The sequence below is a fragment of the Hippoglossus stenolepis genome, chromosome 7 (assembly GCF_022539355.2).
Source record: "Hippoglossus stenolepis isolate QCI-W04-F060 chromosome 7, HSTE1.2, whole genome shotgun sequence".
Lineage (NCBI taxonomy): Eukaryota > Metazoa > Chordata > Actinopteri > Pleuronectiformes > Pleuronectidae > Hippoglossus > Hippoglossus stenolepis.
The window spans coordinates 7,899,605-7,923,778 of record NC_061489.1 but is presented as its reverse complement, the minus strand read 5'-3'; the positions used below and the strand labels follow the sequence as shown (position 1 = coordinate 7,923,778).

Below are 24,174 nucleotides of genomic sequence, written 5' to 3'. Positions count from 1 at the left end.
TCTTCTTCAGCACTCACTTCTACCAGAGATCAAAGGGCTTCCCCTTTCCACTCGTCTATCTCCCATCTCTGAGTGCTCCCTCTATCCCTGCTTCTCCTCTCCTTCCAGCTCCACCTGCCCTGCTCTGCTTTCCCAAGCCTCAGACTACACCAGAGGTTTTCACCCTTTTGAAGTCAACGTCTCCAAACAATAGAAAATGCAATCGCTGTTTCAATCTTTGTCTTTTAAGCAGTGAGATGACAGGCAGCTTTAACATTAGGCTTTCCTCAAGATCAATACCAGGAAATAGGTAAGACATTAGGAATTTCTAATGATGCGTGGCTCTCGTGCAAAAAGACTCATATGCCATTTGACAGTCTAATGAGCCTTAGCTGATCTCTTTATAGGATACCAGGGAAATACTTCGTAATGGATAAACGGCAGCATCCACTTCCATGTGTGACAGACTCTTGGATTTCATTTTGATTCACATTAGTGAGACGATAACACCATACTCCCCCGCGTGCTGTGATCGTGCCTCGTGCTCAGTGGCCTGATGTTGTCCATTTAGTTGAAAATGGGAATCTGCAAACCTGTGCAGGATGCTCATCCCTTAAATCAATCTTTTTTAAAATGAGAATCTGATCTTGTGCATGCTGAGAATTTAATTTTGTTAATAAATTATGGAGTCCAATATTTCTGAAGAGTGTATTAGTATGTGATGCTGCACATAGCTGGATATATGATTTGTATTGCAGCAGTGGCATAGAGATGGCATAGATTACTCAAAGTGGCACTGCACTCATTTAGATGTTGCAATTATCATTACTTACTACATTTTCAAGAAGTAATTATGTTACTTTACTTATTAGTCATCAGCTACAATAACTGCATTACTCATTATATTACTTTCCATTGCTCACTTTGTTGAATACATTCTCCATAACTACTTTGAGAATGTCCTTCCATGGATAAACATCTCCAAAGCAGCTTGTTACCATTGCATTCTATTCTTAAGCAACATTTTTGAAGTTTGTCCCATATAGAGACTAAAATCTGGAGATCCCGGCATAAGTGCTAAGATACCTAAGAGCTGTCTTTTTTCATCTATCAACTAATTATATGGAAATGCATCGGATTGTTGTAGAATCCCTAATAATGGAGTATTCCTTAATTGTTATTATTAAATAATCAGTTCCAGTTGGTGAAATAATGTAAAATTATATAAATAACTGAAAAAAGTTGGAAATTCATTTAAAAGTTTAGAACTCATGTTTGTAACCTTTCATTAGTCCCCTAGGAATCACGTATTCTACTGATTTCTTTTGCTGCCTGGCTTTACATTTTCCAGAGATGGAAGTGGGACATTTTCTATCACCTTCAAGTTTTAAGGGGGTGGTCTTATATCGTGGGGTTCACATCCATGATCTAACACTCAGAACCCCGTCTTTCTCAGATGTGTCGAACCTCAAACCTAAATGAGTGTCTAAACATGGAAAAATGTAATAATGCTGTAGTTGCTGTATTGCATTGCAAGATCAGATGCTAGAGGAAAACTAAGTATTTATAGTGTTACTAACAGTCCCTCATCATATTAATGAAAACTTCTGTTTGTGTGGTGCTTTTAACAATTTTAAAAGACATTTCAAAAACAAAACTTAAAAAACAGAGGAAGCAAATAAAAGTTAATTAAGTTAATTAATAGAAATATAAAATACACATTAAAAGCAGTAATCTTTCAAAATGTGTACATTTTTAGTATTAGTAATTATCAGTAGTAGTACTATTTACAATAAATGAAAAAAATACAACTTTTTTCTTTTTCATAGATGACTAAATCATTATGAAATGCACTTGAGTCTCCAACTGTTTTCCTTAAGTGTCTGTCTTGTACAGTATTTATAGAAAGATAGTTGGTAAATCAGTGTGTGTACTCAAACTCACTCAGTTCCACTTTGGGCTGCAACACTTTTCTGATTCCAAATCAGAGTCCTAACACGGTGACTCAGCTGACTACGGCACAGATTTGTGTTTGTGGTGTGATTTTACTTCTAGTCCCATGTCATCCCCTCTCTCTCACCCACCCTCTCTGTCTATATCCCCTGTACAACCGCCAGACGATGCAGAAACTCATCCAAAACCATCTTCTGGCATTTTTGGATGATTGGCAGCTCTAATTGTTGTTATTTCCCCATCGATGTGTCCTTCAGAGCCGTGCTGCTGCTGCTGTAGTGATGCTCAGCCTGAGCCTGCAGATTAGAAATTAGATTATCCTCCTCTGTTAACGAGACAAGCTTTTATTTAACTTTTTTCATTTTAATGACTTGTTTGGGTTATTATTGTGTAGGAGCTAAAAGCCCCTGTGCCTGAGAGGGATCTAGCCACTTTTTGTTGCGCAGCGCTTGTGTAAAATGACACTTCAGAAAATGAGCCTCTCCCGACTGCAGTGCCGCTGGAAAGAACAAGACCGTGCTGCTGTCTGCTCACTTTCATCACAGCTCGGTGCTCCTCTGCAGCCCGAGGAGAAGGCTTCACCCAGAGGGGAGTCACACTCAAGTCCAAAGAGCAAACCCAATTAATAAACATGAGAGGACGGGATTGGCCCCGATTGCTTATACAGTCAAATATGTGGCGGCGAGGGGGGGGTTGCAGCTGGAGTGTGTGTGCAGATATCAGAGAGTTTGTGTGATATCGGTTGAAAAAAAGTGGGACAGCCAGCCTGGTGCTCCTGGAATGACTCAGTGAGTCCATGGGAGGCTGGCACAGTGGGGTGTTGGAAAACAGGTCTGACTTGGACTAGTTTCAGGCAGCATGAGGGCGAGATGTACGTGGCTGCACTCGCTGCTGTGAGTTTGGGGAGCTTTCTCCACTTTACTCTGAGCTCACGGGGGCCACGCTCTGTAAATGATCCGTAGTTTGGAAGCAACTTGAAAGGACACTCATATATTTTTTATCAAACGTAAAGATCCCGGGCAACCTGCAGTCTGCACTGCTCGACAAACTTCTGCGGGGACAAACACTCATACCACAATTTTAAAAAGTTCACTCCATGAAAGTGTGAATAAATCTTCTTTTGTGTCCTTGAGTTCCTCGTACCTCATTCCTACTGGGCTAACAAATTAGCATCTCATTAGCAGTCTCAAAAAATTCTATCGACTCCCCCCCTTCTTCTCCTGGATGGGTTTTAATTACTCTAAGTGTATAAGGAATTAGAAAGGCACACCCCCAGTGGCCCTGCTGGAGTCGGTTGGTGACCTTGAGAGGCGTTCGCCCTCATTTGTCTCCGATAGTGCTGAGTGGACGTTTGCCGTGGCAGTAACCCAAACGAGATGTGGCAGGAGGTGGATGATGCAGAAACCTGGCAGGCCCTAGCTGCCTCTCCATACAGCAGCCAATAATCAAAATCAGACCTCGCTGCCCTCAGCATCCATCCCCTGTCTCCCGCTCGTTAGCCAGCCGCTCGATCCTAAGTGCTCCAGGCGTCTGGCCCGAGCAAACCTTTCCTCTGTTCTTCCCATCAGCTGCTTTCCAATAATCATTCCCTGCCTCCATCTCTCCGTGGAGTCGTTTTTGTCTTATGGAGAAGTTTTCCCTGAGTAATCCAATAACAGTGAGGACTGGTGGGATGTGCGCCTGCTCCGAGATGTCTGAAGTTGTTTACTTGCTGCCCCAGGCTAATCTAATAACTTAATGATGGGGAAAGGCAGTTTTCCTATGTCCAATGGGCTCCTTCGAGCGTCGTTTACCAGACACGATGGGGGTATACCAGCCATTACCACATCTTCTTTCAACTCGTAATTTGGTTTTAGCGTAATTGCTGCATCTTATCATTATGCATCACTTATTTGTTTTACTTGTAATGAGATTTTTGTGATTTTTTTTGTGAAAGCTGTTGTATAGATTGATACTCAATAAAGCTGTGCAATTCTGTGGAGTGCTATCTTGTCTGTTTGAGTTCTGTGATTTCTCTTGAAGGAAAAAAAAGTCAGTGTCTGTCTGCAGTGAACAGCCTGTGAGAACATGTTTGTGTTTGTGAGCCTGAGGAAGAAACATCAGCTGCTGAGAGACAAAAGCACAAAACATCCCAGGTACAGCGAATGCACCACCGCTGCCATCCATCTTATTATTTCCTCTCATTATCCAGTCTGGTGTTTGTGAAGGCAGACTCATAAAAAACAATCGCTCACCAGAGGCAAATACAAAGTAGATGTTTGGGGGCAGTTTGCAATTAAATGAAGATGGTTTGCATGTGAATCTAATGTGTGTTTTCCCTAGTGTGTCACATTTTCCTCATGTGAGTCAGGCAGATAACGTGAACGTGATGTGTTGTAAAATCTACAGGTATAAAAATATACCTTTGTACCCTCACAGATTTGCCTGCAGCTGTGAAGGTGGCGTTCGGACTCTTTTTCTCTGCCAACAAATGACTGTGGTGAATGAGAGTAGGGGAGGTTTGAATGGCAACATGATTTGAAAGGTCTGCAAGGCTGCAGCTGGACCCCGCTTGTATCTAAAATGTATTTTATCCCTGCAGTTATTTGAATACTCGTTTGAATTGATGTCACAATTCTCACATGATGGATTTATTTTGTTAAGAATGATAGTTTATATTTTCATCCACGTTTATACTTCTCTTCGAGGGTTGTTTAAGCAACGTTTTCAATCAATATCAAAAGCTTTCACCTCCCGGAAGAACATTTGCACAAAATAATGAATTTCAAATCGATTGCTCTGAAAGAAGAAAATTGGGAACATTTGCTGAAATAGCTAGTGGACATGCTGTCGGTTATGTTTAAAGAATGCCTTACGTTGGGCTGGAGTATGGTATGACCTGCTGTGGTTATAAAACACTGACAATTCGGAATTTAGATGGATGAACAGATTTTTTAAATTAACATAAAAACACCTCACCACATTTGACCAAAGCTGTGTTGGTCTTTGAGGCAGCAGCCTGTTGACCACTGCCACCAGGAGTAATGGAGCTGTAAGTGCTGAACCAACCACTCTGCAGCTTCATCAAAAATCAGACTACTATTAAAATGACAGAATTTAAAGACAAATCATCCACCAACCCTCATCTGAAGCTGCGGGTCTCTTATAAAATAATGAATTATACTCATACACCCTCTTTTTCTTCATCATGTGCTGTAAAAAAACCTGTTCATATGGGCATATATAGGACAACATATTAGCTCATATGACTGTGAGAAGTCTATATCAGTCATGAAAACTTGGGTTTGGCTCTATGTCAATCTCATTTTTATCGGAAATTCATCAAACAAATTTAAATACATTGTTCTAGGACATTATTCAATAACTCATCTACATGTCAATGGAGCCTCACATCCCAATGTTTAGACACAAAAACGTTTTACACACAAGGCCGGGCTATATAGCTGCCCTGGCATCAACCCATTTGCCCTCAGCTGCCCCTCTGGGGGAACATAAAGGTGAGGCAAAGCCATGATGGAGCACGTAGCATTCAAATATTTATGAAGTAGCTAATGACTAATGATATAAAACCAATGGGACTATGACTAATACCCTCAAACAATGCCCAGCTTCTCATGTTTCTATCACGTCATGCAGTATGGCCTTATATTATGCTATCACATGAACCATCGCTAGCTAGTGAGCTAACTGGCTAGTTAGTGAGCTATCTGGCTCGCTAGTGAGCTCACTGGCTAACTAGTGAGCTCACTGGCTAGCTTGTGAGCTAAATGGCTACCTAGCTTCTTTCTAAGGAGCATAACATTGAGGAGGAGAAGGAGCTGAGGGACTGAGCTAACAGGTAAGCAGCAGATCAGTAGGTAAAAAATCATGATGGAAATGTCAAGTAAACATTTCCCACGTAATTATTTGAATGTGAAGATGGTTTGTTCACTCAGAAGCAGTTTGGTGTTGGAAGTAACCTGTGAACTAACTGCAAACAACTCTTTCAATCAATATGTTAAATAAGTGTTTTTCTGACCGAGGCTAACCCCCAAAAGCTTCAGTTCAGACAGCATGAGAAAGTAATACATATCTCTATAAACAAAACTACAGTAGATATAGCCGACCCCAGTCTAATTCCTGGCCTTCACCTGAAATCTTTGAGTCAAGTCACTGTCAGAATCACGTCCATGAAAACTCAGCTGGCTGCCCTGAAGTGTTCAGTTTTCTTTGTGCATTTCTAACAATGAGAGATGAATGTTGATGAGTCAGTCAGACGTTTTGGTCTGAAATGATTGGAATTGAATGGAAAATGCTGTGGACAATGCTATTCTTTTTTTCTGATTCTAATAATTGTATTTAAGACGAGGCACACCCACAAGGCTCCAGACCAGGGAGTGAGGGAGAGCATGCTAAGCATCAGAAGAGACGTTAGACATGTCAGACAGGAGAGGGGTAAGTGCAGAGTGTGTTTTTATACTAAAGAAAAGAAAAATAAATTCTGTATTCTTAAAGGTGCATCGTGGAGCTTAGGCAGAATTATTCTAGAAGGTGAAAAAAGCACATATGCTGCTTTCAGACATGCACTGAACTCGGGGTTGTATTTAAAAACACAAATGTCCCAACCAGTTGCACCCAATATTTTCCAGAACTTTTCCTGCCAGCCCCCTCGTAAAAATATCTGTGAAATGTCTAAGTGAGCACAGGTGGGGAAACAGCAGTAAAATTCCCTGCTAGTGGGCATGTGTTGACATTTCTTACGTGTGATGTCACAAAATTGAAAAAAAGCACACAATTTATATCTCAGGATAAAACAGAGGCGCCCTTCACGAAGAAGATGGAAACCTGGAAAGACAACGAGATTTGAGAGCTTTTGGTAATAAGGGCCGAAGCCGGTGTCGATTTGCTGGTTCAAAACAACAAATTTCCCCCGTAGAATTCATACGTCATATCCCTGCATGCTCCACCTGGGCGCCACCCCTCGCCTGAATGTTCCTGACATTCATATGTAGAGTATCACAAAGTAAGAAACAATACTGCAATAGCCCCTCACATGTCAGTGCACGTCCTTGGTCAGGGGTTAACTCACATGTAAACCATAGTTAGGGAGGAGTCGTCATCACAGCCTCACTAACTAGAAGGTTGCTGAATGGCTACACATGAAATCACCCCATCCTGGGAATCATTTCACTTCTTATTCGTCCAAATGAACCTTTGTTTTCATTTTTCACATGCCTTCAGTTCCCATTGTTTGGCTTTCCAAACTGTCTGCCTTATCTCGGCAGGCTTTATGTAGGTTGCCAGGCACTCCTGTCTCCACGGGAGGCCTCCTCATCCTATTCCCAACAGGGCTGGCATCCTGTTTAAAGTGCTCCTGTTGTCTCGCGTGCTTTACAGGACACCTTTTTTGATTTGACCACACTCACATCCCCCCCTTCAGAAAAAAAAAAAAAACGCGACGGCTGCCTCTCTGCTGATAATATGTCAGCCAGTCAGCGCCCCATGGGGTGGATATTTGCATATTATTTCAGCTGTGGCTCTCGAAATCTTCAATAGCGGGATTATCACCACAGAAGAAAAAAGAGCCAACACTTTCAGACTTGTACTTTGGGCTGTTCATCTTCTGCATTTCCACCATTATATTTGAACAAAGGCTGATTTTACCACTGAGATTGAGAGTTGGTGTATTATGTTGATTCTGGGAGGACCTGTGGAGAGGACGACTGTTGAGCTTTGCCTTTGAGCTTGTTTCAGAAATGATGGGAAAAAGACAATTTAAAAAAAGAAAATGCAGTTAAAACGTAAAATCTTTTTTATTTCTCCATTGCTTGTTTTATCTTTTGTCCTTGAATAGTAAAGACGTGTCTTAGTTGATAAAGGAAACCTTTCGTGAAGTTTTTTACTCCAAATGTACTCTTTCTTCTTTAGCTTGAAGGCAGGAAATTGTGCCTTACTCTGCTCAGGCCAGAGACAACGCTTAGCTCTGACAGATCTGCCTCATTAGATTAATTATTCCCATTCAGTCTTTGCAGGGAGACCCGCATTTTGTTTTAGCATCGGTGTCACTGAATCATCTTCAGGGACAGCACATGATTCTTTTGTTCATCTTTACAATTCCTACGCCACCTACTATGTCGCATTCTTTACGACGTGACAAGAGTTGTCAGGGGCGGTTTCTCGGGACGAGTGTGGCTTCTCCGTGTTTGAGCCACATTTTAATGATGTGCCCTGTTGCACGCCTCTCGAGCTGAATTTCATCATAGGGGAAAAACAAACAGTGTGGAGTGAGGATCAAAGTGTCATTTGAAATGCTATCATCAAACAGAGCTGAAGGGACTGACAGCTCCTCCCAGCTCCAGCTGAGAGAAGGAGCCTTTGTTTCTTTCAGCGTGTGATGACTGGTGCATCGGGCGGGACGGAGAGGAGAGGAGAGGAGAGGAGAGGAGAGGAGAGGAGGAAAGAAAAGGCAGAGGTTGAAGAGTGAAAGCAGCATTTTGACATGAACACATCTCATACTGAGCTAATGAGCTCCTTTAAATGAATCACCCGGCATCTTCATACATCATGTGAGACTTTTTCCTCCAACTTAATGGATGATAACAAATATCCTTTTCAGAAATGCCCTTAGTTCTGTTTCATCAAAGGCGACTCTCTGAGCTAAATCAATGCAAATGCAAAATCACATTTGAGCAGCCACATCTATTAACAAGACGTGTTTGAGAAAGTACAATTTGTCTTCATATTAACCCAAATGGCGCCTATTCTTAGATGTCACTTTGTTTATATTTATCCTCTCTGCAGGGTCATGGGCACAGTCAGTATAAATCTAGAGCCTGAACGATTCTTTACCACTGATGTGTTTCGCCTGCTAAACTTCCCTTTTTACTACCCGTTATTACGACTGCGATCACCCCCTCAGTGTGAAGCTATTTGAGTTCAGCTCTGTGGGGGCAGCCCCAACAAGACCTGAAGCTGTTTACATGTCAATCTCTTTCTTTGTGCGTGGCGTTTGGCAGGCTGTGGCATGGGACACCTGCTCCTAAATAAATGTTCAAGGTCTCGTTGTTTATGAAAGGCATCTTCCACTTTGGCGCTCTGCAGTAGGTTCACTCGCAGGTCTAAGTTGTTTGAACATTATTCAGATCGCAGTTCTGTAATATCTGCACAGAGTTTCCCCGAATAGAAAGATTATAAGACTGTCACGGAGCCAGGGAGCGACCCATTTATTTCTCATCATCCTCTAAGTTTTCATAGTTCTTCCCTCACCTTGCGACCCCAACGGCTCGCTCTCGTCCTCCTGCTCCTGCCATGCACTTAAAGTTCAAAGAGATGCATTTTTCATTTTGGCCTATGAAATATTGAAATGCTTACGCAACATGTGCTCAGCCATGCAGACATAACAACCGTGTCAGGGCAGGGTGGAGCAGGGCAGAAGGGCTGATCTCACATCTGTGGGTTCTCATGGCTTATTTAGAACAATATAAATAAGTAACAACAATTAACCAAATTTAACTTCTTCTAAAAGAGGGAGACTGTCCTCATCTGAAATATAACTCCCACCACCCATGTGTTCAAACACCTAAGATGACCTGTGTTTACCCACTGACAAGTGACCTCTCCATAGCTGCTTTCAGACCCGCACTGAACTCCGCAGATCCTCTGTATTTTCTCCAGAGGAGGTGCATGTGTGAACGCAAATGTCCGAGTAACACCCTTAGCAGTTTCTACGGACTTTATCCGCCTTGCCTCCTAGTACTGTAGAAATCCAGGAAAAGTCGATGTGTGAACACAGCAGGGGATCCCCACTGGATTGAAAAAGAGGTGACACACAAGTAGAAGACACCAACGAAGATGTCAAGAGAGTTTGTGGTGATAAGAGCTGATGACAGTGTCAGGGTGGTGTAAACATGATCATGTGATCTACGCAGTGTAGTTAATATGTCACTTCCTGCCTCAGCGTGCTGCACCTGGGTGCTCCACCTCTCGCCTGAATAATGCGGAGGATTTGTTGCTGTTGTGAATGCCTCCTGCTTTGTTGTGCATGTGTGAAAGGCAGATTCTGGTTAAACTCTGTAGCCAATTCTCCGCATTTTACCCGGAAGTCATGTCTGAAAACGGCTCATGGCAATATTATTGTCTTCTTTAAAGGTTGAAGTACTGTGATGTTGTTATATCAAATTCATAGTTTCCGCTCCCACCAGTCCATTGGGATCCGCTATGGTCCTTGTGACATTTATGTTTTCATCCCCCAATGTTCGCTAGGATACGCATGGACCCCTTTGCGAGCACTTTGTGCCCGCGCTGACTGTATGCTGCGACTGTGCGTGCTCCAGATATAATACATCCACTTACTGGAATAGAATGGAATGAGAGATCTGGTACACATTTCATTCATTTTAGTATGCCTGGAATGGTTATGCAACTCATGGAATGCAGACAGTATGGTCAATCCTTAAGATTCTCAAACCAACACTTGTTTCTGTTGACCATGATTTCTTAACTTGTACTTAGTAGACTCAGGCTATGTTCATAATGATACATTTTCATTTAATGCAGCATTTTAAAATGGAAAGGATCTCTGTCCAGATGACCGTTATAGCTCTGTGCATGTCACATGACCATTCAAGTACATTGGTCATGCATGTGCCAGTGTAAACAAGAAGCATATTGTCTCTGCGGTTGGTTGCCAGTAAGTCTACATTTTAGCCCATTCAGAAACAAATTTAAGACAAGGACCTCCATGATAATGAGTGGGTTACCAAAGTCATAATAATTAATCCTTGCACAACTAAATTTGTTTACTTAATAGTTAGTTCAAAACATTAGTACTTGCGTACCGTGCTGGATCGGGTCCAGTCTACATCCAGGACATGGTCAAACGTTACACCCCAGCCCGTTCACGCCGCTCTGCATCTGCCAATCGGCTTGTTGCTCCCTCACTGCGAGCTAAACACTCAACAAAATCACGACTGTTTGCTTGACATCAGGACAGCAGAAAGTCTATACATCTTCCCCCGCAAAGTAAAAACACACCTCTTCCGACTATACCTTGAATAAAAATTTAAACTAACAATTTAGTAGCACTTAAATGGCACTTACTTATAGCACTTTGTAGTTTTGCTTTTTTGAAGAAATTGTACTTTCTTGATTCTTGTTGTTCTGGGTTTGTACCCTCATGGTTGATGCACTTATTGTTAAGTCACTTTGGATAAAAGCGTCAGCTAAATGAAATGTAATGTAATAGTTGTGAGCCACCGTTTCCCAAAAGCTTTAGACCAATTGTGGTTTAGATTTCATACAAAAGTGGTTTAAACTGGCATACTTAGGGAAGGTCATGAAAAGTGTTGGTGAATAACAATAATGGCTGCATTGCCTCTTGTAAACGTTTGGAATGGTTAATTTACTCACTGTGGTTTTGCTGGTTGCAGCTTTCTTGAATAACAAAAATGACCTGCAGTCAGTGAGCTGCTGCAAGTTAGTCTGCTGAACGCTGGAGAAACAGTTCTTGTGCACACGCCAATGTCATGATAGATGACATCACTTACCGATGTGTCCCAGCCCCTGCTGATTCACAGTGCTGTTCGCTTCCTTATTTAAAAAAAGAAAAAAGAATGTATGTATATATATATATATATATACACACACACACATTCTTTTTTCTTTTTTAACATCAAGTACACACAGAACACACGTATTTGCCATATATCATTATATCACTACTATTTACCAACATTTTTTTTACTGTGTCTTTAAGGTTTCTAATGTCACACTATGTATCCAGTATCCATCCATTATTGCACAGTTTGGTCTAACATAGATTCTCACATAAAATGTAGGAATATAAACCTTTGGCCTAAAAACTGTTGGATCAGGGTCCTGAAAGTGAAGCAAATATGGAAGTGCCTGCGACGTCTATTCTCTGGAATTTTCCGACACTCTATGGTCTGAATCACTAGCTTCAAGTCCTATCAATGCCGCATGATGTCAAATAGCTGATAAAGCACAGTTTGTATTTAAGCATGTGTAGAGTGTCATTGACAGCTAGTATCGTCCAATGGGTGTGGTTTACAGGTGAAGGTGGGTGTGCAGTGTCCTTGAGCTGAGGCCCCACCCCCTCCTCCTCCAAATATGGTTACTTCTGGTTTCAAACAACCAAGTTGCACTGGACAAAGTGCTAAACTCGAGGCTTTGGAATGGCAGTTCACAAAACAACTGGGGATGGTCACAGTGGGTTGCAATTTTGTTTCTCCACAAAGAAAACGGTACAAGAATTATCATATTTTCATACCCTCTTCTTAAAACAATACCGCTGTCACCATTCAGGCAGCAGCCGAGACTGCAGTTGTCTTTATTGAAGCGATTGACCCTAGGAATTATTGATGAAGTAGGACACCATGTCCGCCCAGCAGGAGTGCGTGAAGAGGTTACTGTTGGCCAGGGGTTAGGCAGAGTCTTAACGAAGCAAAGAGAGAGAGAAGGTGGTGGAGAGAGCTAGTGCAGCACGCTCCTCTGCCTGCCTGGCGTGACTGATGTGAGGAGAAATGTTTGGGTGGTGAAGAGTCTGCTTCGTGTCCCGGCGGAGTCTCATCGGGGGAGCACCTCTCCCCCACCCCCTCCCTTTATATTCCTATATCACCAGCCGCACTGGCTGGATGAGAGGCTAAGTGGTGTGAAGCAGGGAGCTCTCCGACAAGCTCCATTACTCCTCCACAGCCAATTCCCCTGGTCCGCCTGTCAGTGGAGAGGTGATGGGGCGGACGTTGGGGGTGGCGGTGGGTCGATCAAAGGAGTTAGAAATGAGTAAAGTCGCATTTATTTACCAGTTTCCCAGCTATAGCTATATATATTCTTTAATAACTTCATAATGATGGCTGTAAAAGTAGCTAATTCTGCCTTGTTAGCTTGACTGTTTTAGCCTTCATTATAGGATCGTTTTTTCTGTTCTCTCCTCCTCAGAGAGGCAGTGAGACAGAGGAATGGCAGGAATATGTGAAGTAAAAACAGAAAGAAAGAACTGTGTCATGGCTAATTCAGACCTTGTTAGTATCGATCTGTTCAGATTGAGCACCCTTTCATTTATAATTCATCTCTGTCTGATGCGCACAGATGAGGGAATAAACTGTGTTTTAGTATGTTTTCATTAGCCGTCTGAAATGTTTTTTCTTGTGATGCCACAGATAATGATCCACATGGGAGTTGTGTTTCGGGTTATGTGCAGGGGGCCTCTCTGTGGCTTGGTGTCCCGGGCCTGATCCCTACAGCTTTGTCAGGTTTGACGGGGGCTGCGGGTGGCACCAGTGGCCACCGTCCCGTTACAAGAGGCCGGGATATCTGCTCCCGAATGCAGCGCTGCGGTCCACTTCAGGGAATGTTGGTTTGAACAAGGCGAGTGGAGGGGATCACTCCCCATTAATATTTGAGGAGCTCTCGTCGCTGCAGCTGTTTACTTAACAGAACACGCTCGGGGGCTCCCCTAAAGAGTGCACCGCGGAGGAGCTGACAGCCTCACCCTGTCACTCACTCCTCTTGTCCTCCCCCCACCCTCTCCCCTGTCTCTCGTAGGCGCTGTACTGTTACCTGTCTCCTTTCCCCAAGCTCCATCTCTCCCCTCATCCATCATGATCCCATCATGCTGCTTCCTACCTGTCAACCTCTGTAGTGACTGTCATTATTTTTCATTTGTGCAGCCATGTTGTACGAGGTAAGAGCAAATGCCTTGCTCAGTGAATGATTTCATTGTTTTTTCCCTCCGCCGCAGTCTAGTTTAAAATTCGTAAACATATCTGTATCTTTGATCTGCTCAGTCAAAATCTCGCTAATGTGTCAAAGCACTGGTTGCCTGTCACCTCAGAGCAGTACAAGTGGATTAATGTCTGTTAGGACCAAACTGTGTCCCCCTCCTCCAACGCTGCGATGATGATAACAAGCACTCACCCATGTAGGCCGTGCCACTCCTGGCCTCATTCGTCGCCTGTGAATATCACTGCTCTGAAGTCAGACAGAGTTCAGGAGTTCATGCAGCTTTAATAACTTAGTGCAGTTCCCTTAATTCCTCTCTGTCTTGTTTCTGCATTTATTCTGTATGACACACTTCACACTGTGTGAAGGAACAGACATTTAGGAAATATTTATATTTGCTTCAAGCCAAGAATTAAACTGGAAGATTAAAGCTACACTATGCAACTTCCACTTTAAAACAGCAGCTTCACAATCAGTTTGATGTTTCACAGGTTCACTGAGTCTTCACACCGAACGTCTGATTTTGCTCTAGTAAAAATTATACAGTGTTGCTTTAAGGACACTGTCACACACATGAATATTTAGCAGTGGCGAACCCTTGGCTCCCGTTCGCCTCCATTCTCTGCGAGCAAGGGGGGGTAAACATTCACTTTGTGTGGCGACGCAACTCTGTATCGTGGCTTTGTGTGGAGTTCAACTTTGGTGAACTTTGACCGGCGATCTCAAAGCCTCAACAATAGCATTTTTTTGTGGTTGACCTCACCACAAGACATCTCTTCCTCCTTCTCCTCACCAACCATGCCAGCATCTTCCTCTCTTCTTCACTGTGCATTTTCTCGCAACCCAAAAAGCGGTCGTCCAACAACCACTACAACAACCACAGCCTCAAATGGACAACAGACCTCATATTTGATTTCTGTGTGCATCACATCCTGCACTGCCCACATTCACCAACCGATGAATCGCCAATCGCCTCCACAGTCCATCATCATTCGCCTGCATTTGCATATGTGTGACCGTGTCCTAATACCAGCCTGGCTCTGTCCGACAGTAACAACATCAAGTAAAGAAATCCAAAAACTCACTTATCGCCAATTACATCACGCTGATTTAATCCATATTAAACAGTTTTTAAGGCTATTTATGTCATTGAGTTAAAGCTTAATTTGTGTATTTGTGTAATTTGTGTATCAGTCCTACCATCTGACCTAAGAAAACAACAAAGCGTGTTTCCCATAATGTCGAACAATTCCTTCAAGCATTAGTTTGCCATCCAGGATGCCTCACTGCTGAAACAGAGACAATAAATAGACCAGAACAAGATGGGATTTAAATTGGCCTCTTTATACTTTGAGGTCAAGCTTTCTTTTTTGTCTCCGTCTCCCTTTTTCTTATTCTTCCTCTGTACTTTACGTCTATCCGGCAGCTTTCTGTTCCCCTCAGTTGAGCAGGATTTGTCACAGGTGTTACCAGGAAGCCCTCGTTCTGTCCTGCTTTGAACCCTCCTTCATTTCACCGCTCTCGATATTAGGAGCAGGATTGATGCCGGCCAACAAATCGCCTAATCTCAATGATCGAGTCCATTTCAGGCCGGGAGGAAGGTTCTGTTTGTGTGCGTGCGGGCGTGCGTGCGTGCGTGCGTGCGTGCGTGCGTGCATGTGTGTGTGAGTGAAACGCCACATTAATTGAAAGAACTAGAGTTTCCCTCAGCCGATGCAGAATTCCTCTCATGTTAAGCTTTGTCTTGTGCAACCTCATTTGCACACCTCACACCACGCTGTTAGCCCTGTTGTGTTTTTGTTTGATGCCAGGCTGTGTTTTCTCTAAGTGGGCTTATTTGTCGAGCAAAACTGCACAGTCAAATGCACCAGGGAAAGTTTAGAGGCTGGTCACGTGTCTGTGTGTGTGCAGATACTGTAGGTCATGTTCAGGTTCGCTTGGTTTTCAGATCGTTTTCTCTTCATCTTCTTCACCAAGACATTTTGTCATGCACATGTTGCCACGTGACACATTACTTTGTAATGTTAAAGAACATTAGTTCTTTATATACATTATATACAATAAGAGTGACAGGACAAAATTAAAGTTAAAGGGAAAATATGTTCTCTAACAGCACATGTTTAGAAATGTGGGCTTTGAAAGATTTTCCTTGTGCTTTTGAAGTACTCTTAAAAGCAGTGCACTGAATATGAGTATGAAAGTGAAATGAAAGACATTGTGATTTCTTTACTTGGGGTCATTCTCCATTATGTTAAAGGTAGAGGAAGGACACATTTTTCAGATTAACAAACTTACTTTTTTTTTTTTAACGATCCTTTTTTCTTCTGTGCGTTTTCTCCTTTGTTTCGTAAATAGGGGTTTTGAAAACTGACCACTTTTGACAAAATCCTCTTCATGCAAGGTGTGCCTTTATATAAGAGATTAAAATTCATTGAAGGGTGAGATGTGGTGTTCCTGTGGATGAAAAAGGAACAAGCAACCTTGGTATAATGACAATGGCAGCTTTCATTTTAGAAGAGCACACACACACACACACACACACACACACACACACACACACACACACACACACACACACACACACACACACACACACACACACACAGAGGTTTCTACAGCAACTTAGTCTGACATTTGTGTGAGGTCTGCTGGTTCTGACAATGTTTATGCTGGAAAAGGTCCTAAAGAGGTGGCAAAAACGAGTACACACACATACACACACTGTGAACTGTCCAGACCCTGATAAAACCCCAGGAGAGGTGTTGAGTTTAACCACGACTTCTCAGAGTAAGCTGTAGACAAGGCCCAGGGGTGCAGCAGTGACTAGATCTCCTTACAACATCCCAGTATGAGTGCAGATGCCCTCATGAGATTAAGAGGCTAAATAATTAGAAGAGCGCCTGTGCGGGTTAATCACAGACTCAGGAGAAAACACGGTCGGTAGCGTGGCTCCAGAGGGGAAAAAAAAGCAGGCTGGTTATAAAATGGCAGCTAGAAAAAGGGGTAGATAAAGAACATCTATTTTCTAAGTTGTACCAATCAATACTTTTATATAAACAATGGATGGAATGATGTATGTGAAAGGTATCACTTGTGTTAGGGACCAACAGAGAATTAAGAACCAAATTTGTAGTTCCCTCAGCTCTACAGAGCTCTGTAGCTTCTTTTTTTTAGATCACTGCAAATATTCTCTTCTTTCTCTGCTCAGCCTTGGTTTTAAGCAGCAGCCAGGAGTTTATATCACAGCACTCATATACCCAATAAACCCATAAAACTAGCAACTATCTAATAGTACAATATCTAGCAACTAATAACCTTAATATCTCAAGGGTATTTTAGAAAGGAGATAATCTACATAGTAATATTGTACTGGGCAGGTGGACAGAAAACAAGAGGCCAAATGACGCTAATGTTGCTCTTAGTTGCACGATGTGTTAATAGTCAATCCTTAGCTAAAAGGTTCACTATAACAATTTTATTGATCAGAAATTGTGTTTTAAGCCTAGACTCTATATAAAATGTAACAATAGCGTATATAATAAGAGTCGGGAAAGTGAAGGTGATACAGAAGTGCATGAAACCTTCTCTTGATTGACCAGCAGAGGGCGACTCCACTGGTCACAAAAATAAGTCTTCTATAGAAGTCTATGAGAAAATGCCACGACTTCTCTCTGGATTTTTAACGTCAGTAAACATTTACCTGAGGAGTTCATGGTCTCAAACTTTCGTTTCAAGTCTTCTTCAATAAAGCATGATGTTTACGATGTTTATGTAAATTATGGTCACATGTAGATTAAAATAGACGATAAAGCACCATACGCATTAGGATGTGGATACTTTGTGATTGACAGCCAGTACAATCCAATGGGTGCAAATATGGCTCCTCCAAATATGGTTACCTCGTTTCAAAAAATCAAGATGGCGATGGATAAAATGCCTAACTTGAGGCTTGGAAAGAGCAGCCTCGAAATGGCAGCTCACAAACGTCATGGTGGGTTGCCACTTGGTTTTTAGATTGCTCTGCTACCCCCAAGTGGTAATTGATCAATTAATTACTGCAGCTTTTAACTTAAAGACAAATGAAAGTTCTTTCAAAGTCATTCAATTAAATAAAGAAATAGTCATTTTTAACAACATCCACAAGCGGCCATTTTGAAGTCATTTAATCTAATGATATATTTAATCTATCAATATTGTAGTAATTATATTTTGTTTATTTAACTTATATTTATTTGTAGAGGGAAGTTTCCTTCGTCAGCAAATCTTCTCATTTACAGCAACGCCCTGTTAAACTGAAAAATGAAATATGAGCAACAGTCATAAACAAATAACAGATAATTAACAAGGTGCCTAATAATTTGACACATTAACAGGTAAATAAGAAGAATCTGTAGATACAGAGAGTTACATTGTGGATTTCTGTTGCTGTTTATTTAGACCAACTGTATCGCTGTAGGTGACAATAAATCTCAGTTGAATGTCAACACATTGTTGGATTTCATCACCTTGTGTTCTTGGCTGCTGAAACAAGAATATTGTTCGGCTGATTGCAGATATTGGTCCTGGCCAGCTATTCTTTGTATTTCTTTGGTTCATCCTGGCAGAAAGCTTCTCTGTTCTTTGAAAAATAATAGGCAGCCTTGGGAATGTACTGAAATGAAAGGACAAGACAAGGCGTGTCAGAAAATTACTTTTCCCTCCAAATTATTACTTTTTTCCACATCTCTAAAGCAATGTCTCCCATTGACCGTTTCCCTTTGGGTCTTTTTCTTTTCTTTTTGAGTCTCTTTGTGTCGGACCTAAAATAATAAAAGGAAAAAAAAAAATACTAAAATTGAATAAAATCTGAACGAAATACCTTTCCTTGTATAGAAAGCACAATCAATAGCTGTTGCTGTCATTTGCGCGGCAGGAGAGACTTTGACTGTCAATGTCATTTGAAAGTCTGCACAGTTTGAATGGCAGCAGGGACACGGCTGCTTTGAGGCTCTCAGTGAGACACTGAAGGGAGGAACAGAGAAATTAAATCTACGACCCAGAGCTGCAGTCTGACTGACGGCCGCTGTCACTTCGTCTGTGACTCTCTTTTAACCAGCGTGGCGCTGCACTTTCACTGCTTTGCCCCCCACAGGAAGTTAAATTGGAGTCAAATAAATATGTTTTCATATCCACATGAAGATTTTAAAGGAGTATTTTGGGTAATCGATGAGTATTTGAATGCTTGTAGTGTATGTCTGTGTGTGCACAGCCCCCATGTGTCCTGCGCTCGTGGTTGTGGGTCTAATTATCGGGCGTCAGACGGAGCTAGAGGCCAACAGGTGTGTAGAGGAGGCTGCTCTGGATCAAAGCCAGTGAAAATAATTACACAACCCATCTCTCCCCTCTCCGAGATAAGAATAACTGCCTGCCGCCTTGTACTCAGACACGCTCTAACCACATATCCCTTTAACTTGGAGGGAAAAAGAGGACAATCAGTTTTACATTTATGCTCTGTGGTGCAATGACGGTGAGCAGAGGGATGCTCGGACGCCCTCACACACATGTCTGGGTACACATAGCGCTGAGGAGTGATCATGGGCAGACAGATGCAGAGTAATGCCACTCAGTTGAATATTTTATCTGTTCATCATTAACAGGAAGCCAAGAGCAGACATTAAAGGACAGACGCACGCTCCACCAGTGCTCTGGCATTTCCATGGCCTCATTTCAAAGTGCCTCTTTGAAGTCTTTTAACTAACTACAGTCGTGGCTGCGTTTATCTAAAACTACTATCCGACAATAAAACTGATCAGTTGGTAAAAAAAAGAAACAAAAGGAGTTTGATTAGATTAAACTCCACTGGACTCGCCCCCACTGTGCCGTGACCAACCTTGACTCAGTCTGATTAGGGTTTTTTTGTTGGCGAGAGATATGCATTTTAAAAGATTTCCAACTGGGAGAAGAAAATAGTACGTCAAAGTTATGGCAAACACAATTCAGCCCGTTCTCCACTGGACCGGTCTGCAATGGGAATAGATAAAATTGGCATTCACTCCCAGGTCGAATGACTCTGCAGTAGTCGTGGGTTTTTAATGCTCTGGCTCCAATCGGCAGTGATGGAAACATTACACCCAGGTTTCTTCTGTATTTTGGCAGTCTAGACATTGATGCTGCACTTTTTATGATGCATATTGAACTGGTGTGTAAATTGCCATGAACGTTTGTTGACTTTTGTTTTTTTACATCTTGGAAACAATGTGCAACAGCGTTTTTTGTCCTTGTATCGTGCAAGATGTAACACTGGCAGGCCCGTGAGTTGAAAGAGCTTCTCAGTTTCCGACATGTTTTACGATGACAAACATGACTTACTAAGCAGAAAGGCAAACTTTTTTCTCTCTAGCTTAGAATCACTCACATTTTTAGATGGTTTATCTGCCTTTAAAAAGAGGTATAATTGGTAGCACGGTGATACAGTGGTTAGTAGTAGTAGCAAGGTTCCCAGTTTGAATCCCTTTTCTTTCTGTGTGGACATTGAATGTACTCCCTGCGTGTGAGTGTGAATGGTTGTTTGTCTCTGTATATTGGTGCTGTGATACCCTGCCGTTCTGTCCTGGATATACCCCGCCTCTCTCCAAATGTCAGCTGGGATTAGCTCCAGCTCCCCCCCGAGCCCATAGAAAAGGATAAGATCTATAATGGATGGACAATTATTGAAATACAACAATATACTATTATATTTTTCAATGCTGAGGTTGATAAACTGAGGCAAATTAAGCTCAGATTCCTTGTTTTAAACACCGCAGGCTGTAAAGTTGTACTGAAGAAGAACGTTCTTGCAACCATTTAAGATCATGTGAAAGAAAACAACAGCGGCGGAATAAATCGGAGCTAAATCTCCTGTTTATCCCAAACAAGTGTGTTTCTGTACCACAGTGTTTTACTGACAAGAGCAGAATTACAAAAAGGCTTTTAAATTGGGATGTAACACAGCTTCGGGTTATCACTTCAGCACAATAGTGCTGGAGTGATATTTCATATGCCTGCCCCACAGTATTACTTCAAACCCTGCAGTTACACACAGGGATACAGGGCTTCTGTCAAGATGCACACTGAACGTGATGAATATGTAAATGAAGTCATGCCTGACTTTATAGTACGATACTGCGTCTCTGACTTTGACTGCTGTCCTTGCACAACTGAAATCTCTCGCCAGTTATGTGATGATAAATTTACATTTGATTCTCTATTCACAAAAAATGTTTAGTGACATTAATGAGGAGTGCGTGTGTGTGTGTATACTATATACTATATAGGACCTTGATAATTGATGCACTGTAGACATCCCTCCTGAATTCTATTTGAGAGTGTGAGTCTCACCTGACAGGAGCTGCAGTATTCAGTGGCTGCAGTCGGAGATACTCGGCATAATTCATATAGGCAAAATAATATATTTCCTTTCAATTCACTTGTTTTTGTATTTGTCATGGACAGTGCTCATTAACTGACGGACAAAATCCTGTAAGTGAGCCAGAATTAGCTGTATAAGGCAACCTGAAATAAAACAAAATGACCTATTTATATAATTACAAATTTCTATGGATAATTCATGTGCATTATACATATCATCCAAATGACTGTACAACCAACCCATGATTAAAAGACAGCACCGGCAAGAACAATCAAATAACGCACTACTGAGATACATTATAAAGGGTTGATACATACGATTTATACGTTTCTTGAACATTTATTATGTTTACAAGGTTAATCTAGCCAACCCAGGTGTTGGTGCTTCATTTCAGGTTAGAGTGGATTGATATAAATATGTTCAGTGATTTTATAACAAACTAAAAGAGCACTCAGAATAGCTCATACCTCCCCCAAGGCCCAACTGTCCCCTTAAATTCTATTAAGCTGCACCAAATTGTATACAGTCATCAGTACCCTAAATATGCCTGATTGAAATATTCCCTGAGAAAATGGTGAAAACGCGAAAATAAAAACTCCCCTTGATCCGTATTCCCACCAAAACGTAGCTCTTCCCTGACCCATATTTTATCCTTCCACCAAGTTTTGTGGTAATGCGTGCAGTAGTTTTCGTGTAATCCTGATTACTGTAGAACAGACAAACGCAGATGAAAACATAATCTCCTTGTTTAATTATTTGTAAACTGCTTGCACCTTGGCTTCTCCATCATCCTCATTAAAAACTGTATATAAAAGGAATAGGCACAGAATATGTGAGGATCCGCTTATGCAGCGAGGTACCTTTTATTTTTGTTCCATGGTTTCTAATAGTGCATCTTATTTCCACCCTTTCTCCTCTCGCAGAGCAGTCAGATTTCGAGGCTGCGCTGTTGGCAGGCTCGTGGCACCATGTCAGATTAATCAAACCCGATTAACGTGGATTTACCATAACATGGAGAGCGCAGAGAGGTCCTGGAAAGCAGCCTGTGTTTGACTGGGACTCATTGTGTCATGGGAGCCCCTTTTTGCCTGTGGAGCCCACATACTCAATAGGTGGGCTCAGGGAATACAATATAGTTAGGACCTGAAGCAATAACAGCATGATTCTGTGGCTTCTTCAGATAGTTGGGAGTTAACAGAATTTAAGTATCAGTTGCCTAATCCATCTTTTATAGATCTGGACTTAAATTCAGGTATGAGGGTCAGTGGGGTCTTTCCTGATTTGTTTAACAACCGCAGCCTATAGGCGCTGTTTGCATACAATGCACAACTTTCTGCAATCTCTGCAAGAAAATGTATCTCTGTAGATTGTAAACCGTAGCTTTCCCTCTAAAGCCACTGCATTGTATGGGTTTTATGTATTAAATTAATAATTAATTGGTATCTGTTTATTCATAAAGCGGCTCCTCTCACGTTTGTATTTAAGTGTCTTATTTACTGCACCGCTTCATTTTGTTGTTCCAGCTTCCCTGAGGTAACACCGACCAGACAGAGGCAGATTTTACATTTTGTGCTCCACATACCTGGAACAAATTGGAGCATAAGCTGAAGACTAATGCTGTAAGTGCAGTAGGACAATTCAGGATTCTGATGAAAACCTGGTTAATTAGATTCGCACTGAATAGAGTGCATGCCTCCGCCAAGGACAAACAGTCCTGCACATCTGTGACGCTGTTAGAACAGAGAAATAAAAAGGAAAAGGATGGTGTGATAATTTACTCACTCAGAACTCAACACTGTAAATATGTCTGATGTATGACATCAAGATCTATGCATTATCTCTGGATCTATAACCAGATCCAAAATGAATTTGATTCTTCCCCGGCCTATGTCCCATCCATCCACCAAGTTGAGTGCATATGAGTTAATTTCTTTTTTTAATAAAAAACTACTTTTTGTTTAATTCTGCTGAAAAATATACAAACAAACCAACAGACACATGCGGAAACATAACCTCCTTGGGGGGGATAACTAACTTGAAAGTTTTAATTTATTAGATTTAAACAAATAAACAAATTATTTTGTTTGTATGTAATTCAGGATATACAAAAATATATTAGAAGGACACTCAGTAGAGCGTCCAGTCCCCTTATCACATCACATTTAAATTCACTACATCTGGATATTTTGATCAAGATCCATTAATTATTCTCTGGTAAATCAGTGCAACTAAAGAAAGAGATAAAAAAGAAATCCTGGATCCACCCTCTGATCCGGATCTGGACCAAAATGTATTGGATTCTTTCCTGACCTTACCCATACCACAACCATACAAAGAAACAAATAAAAACAAACGCAAATGAAGACCTGAAAGTGTGTGTTGCTCATACAAGGGATATTCTCCATCTTGTCCTGTCTTCTAATAAAACACAGTAAAAAGTTGATAGAATCGAAGCGTATGCAGGCTGTAACAGAGGACGTCGTCCTCGTCTGTCCTGGCTTATACTGGGACAGTGCAGCTCTCACCTCACAGCTCTGATTTCACAGACTGGCAGGGCCATGTCACAGCGAGAGCAGGCATCACTGGAGGCTCCAGCTCAGCTGCCTGAACTGACCATGAGCTACAATTCCTCCCTGGGGTCTGACTGCCAGGCTCAGGGCAAACTGTGTGACAGACAAACAGCCGTCAGTGGCAGTCCACAGCGGACCTGAGCAATGCCCCCAGTAGGTGTGTGTGTGTGTGTATATGCATATAGTCCATTTCTGTCTGAGCTACTTAATGCAGACAGAAATATGACGGGACCCCCCAGTGAGACCTGAACTCAGGCCTAGAGGCTGTCAAGCGCCTACTCCCCAGTCTCTGTGCTGTGGGATCATATGATCAGAGCTGGAGAGAGTTCCATAATGTCCCTCTTAATGAAATAAAACATGAAGAGGCACTGATTCCAACTAAGTGTTTCATATGTTCAGGGTTGCAGAGGTGTAGAGGAGTATTAAGTGTGATGTTATTGAGGTCCTTTTTGTGCAAGTTGTTAGTGTGCAATGACAAGACGAGTAAGAGGATCAAAGCTTTTACTGCAAAATGTCCTCCGCATTCCAACTTATGATTCTTATAGCGAGCCAAGGACCTGTGAAATG

The 24,174-nt window shown here is 41.9% G+C and overlaps 1 protein-coding gene and 1 long non-coding RNA gene across 2 annotated transcripts in view; both read left to right on the top strand.

Annotated features, from left to right (window-relative positions):
- gpc3 (glypican 3) overlaps positions 1-24,174 on the top strand; it is a 113,532-nt gene that overhangs the window by 12,189 nt on the left and 77,169 nt on the right. The window lies entirely within an intron of this gene.
- LOC118111858 lies at positions 5,579-22,651 on the top strand. The gene is made up of 3 exons (XR_004697147.2): positions 5,579-5,770; positions 6,276-6,366; positions 22,561-22,651. It is a non-coding gene; the product is annotated as an uncharacterized LOC118111858 (long non-coding RNA).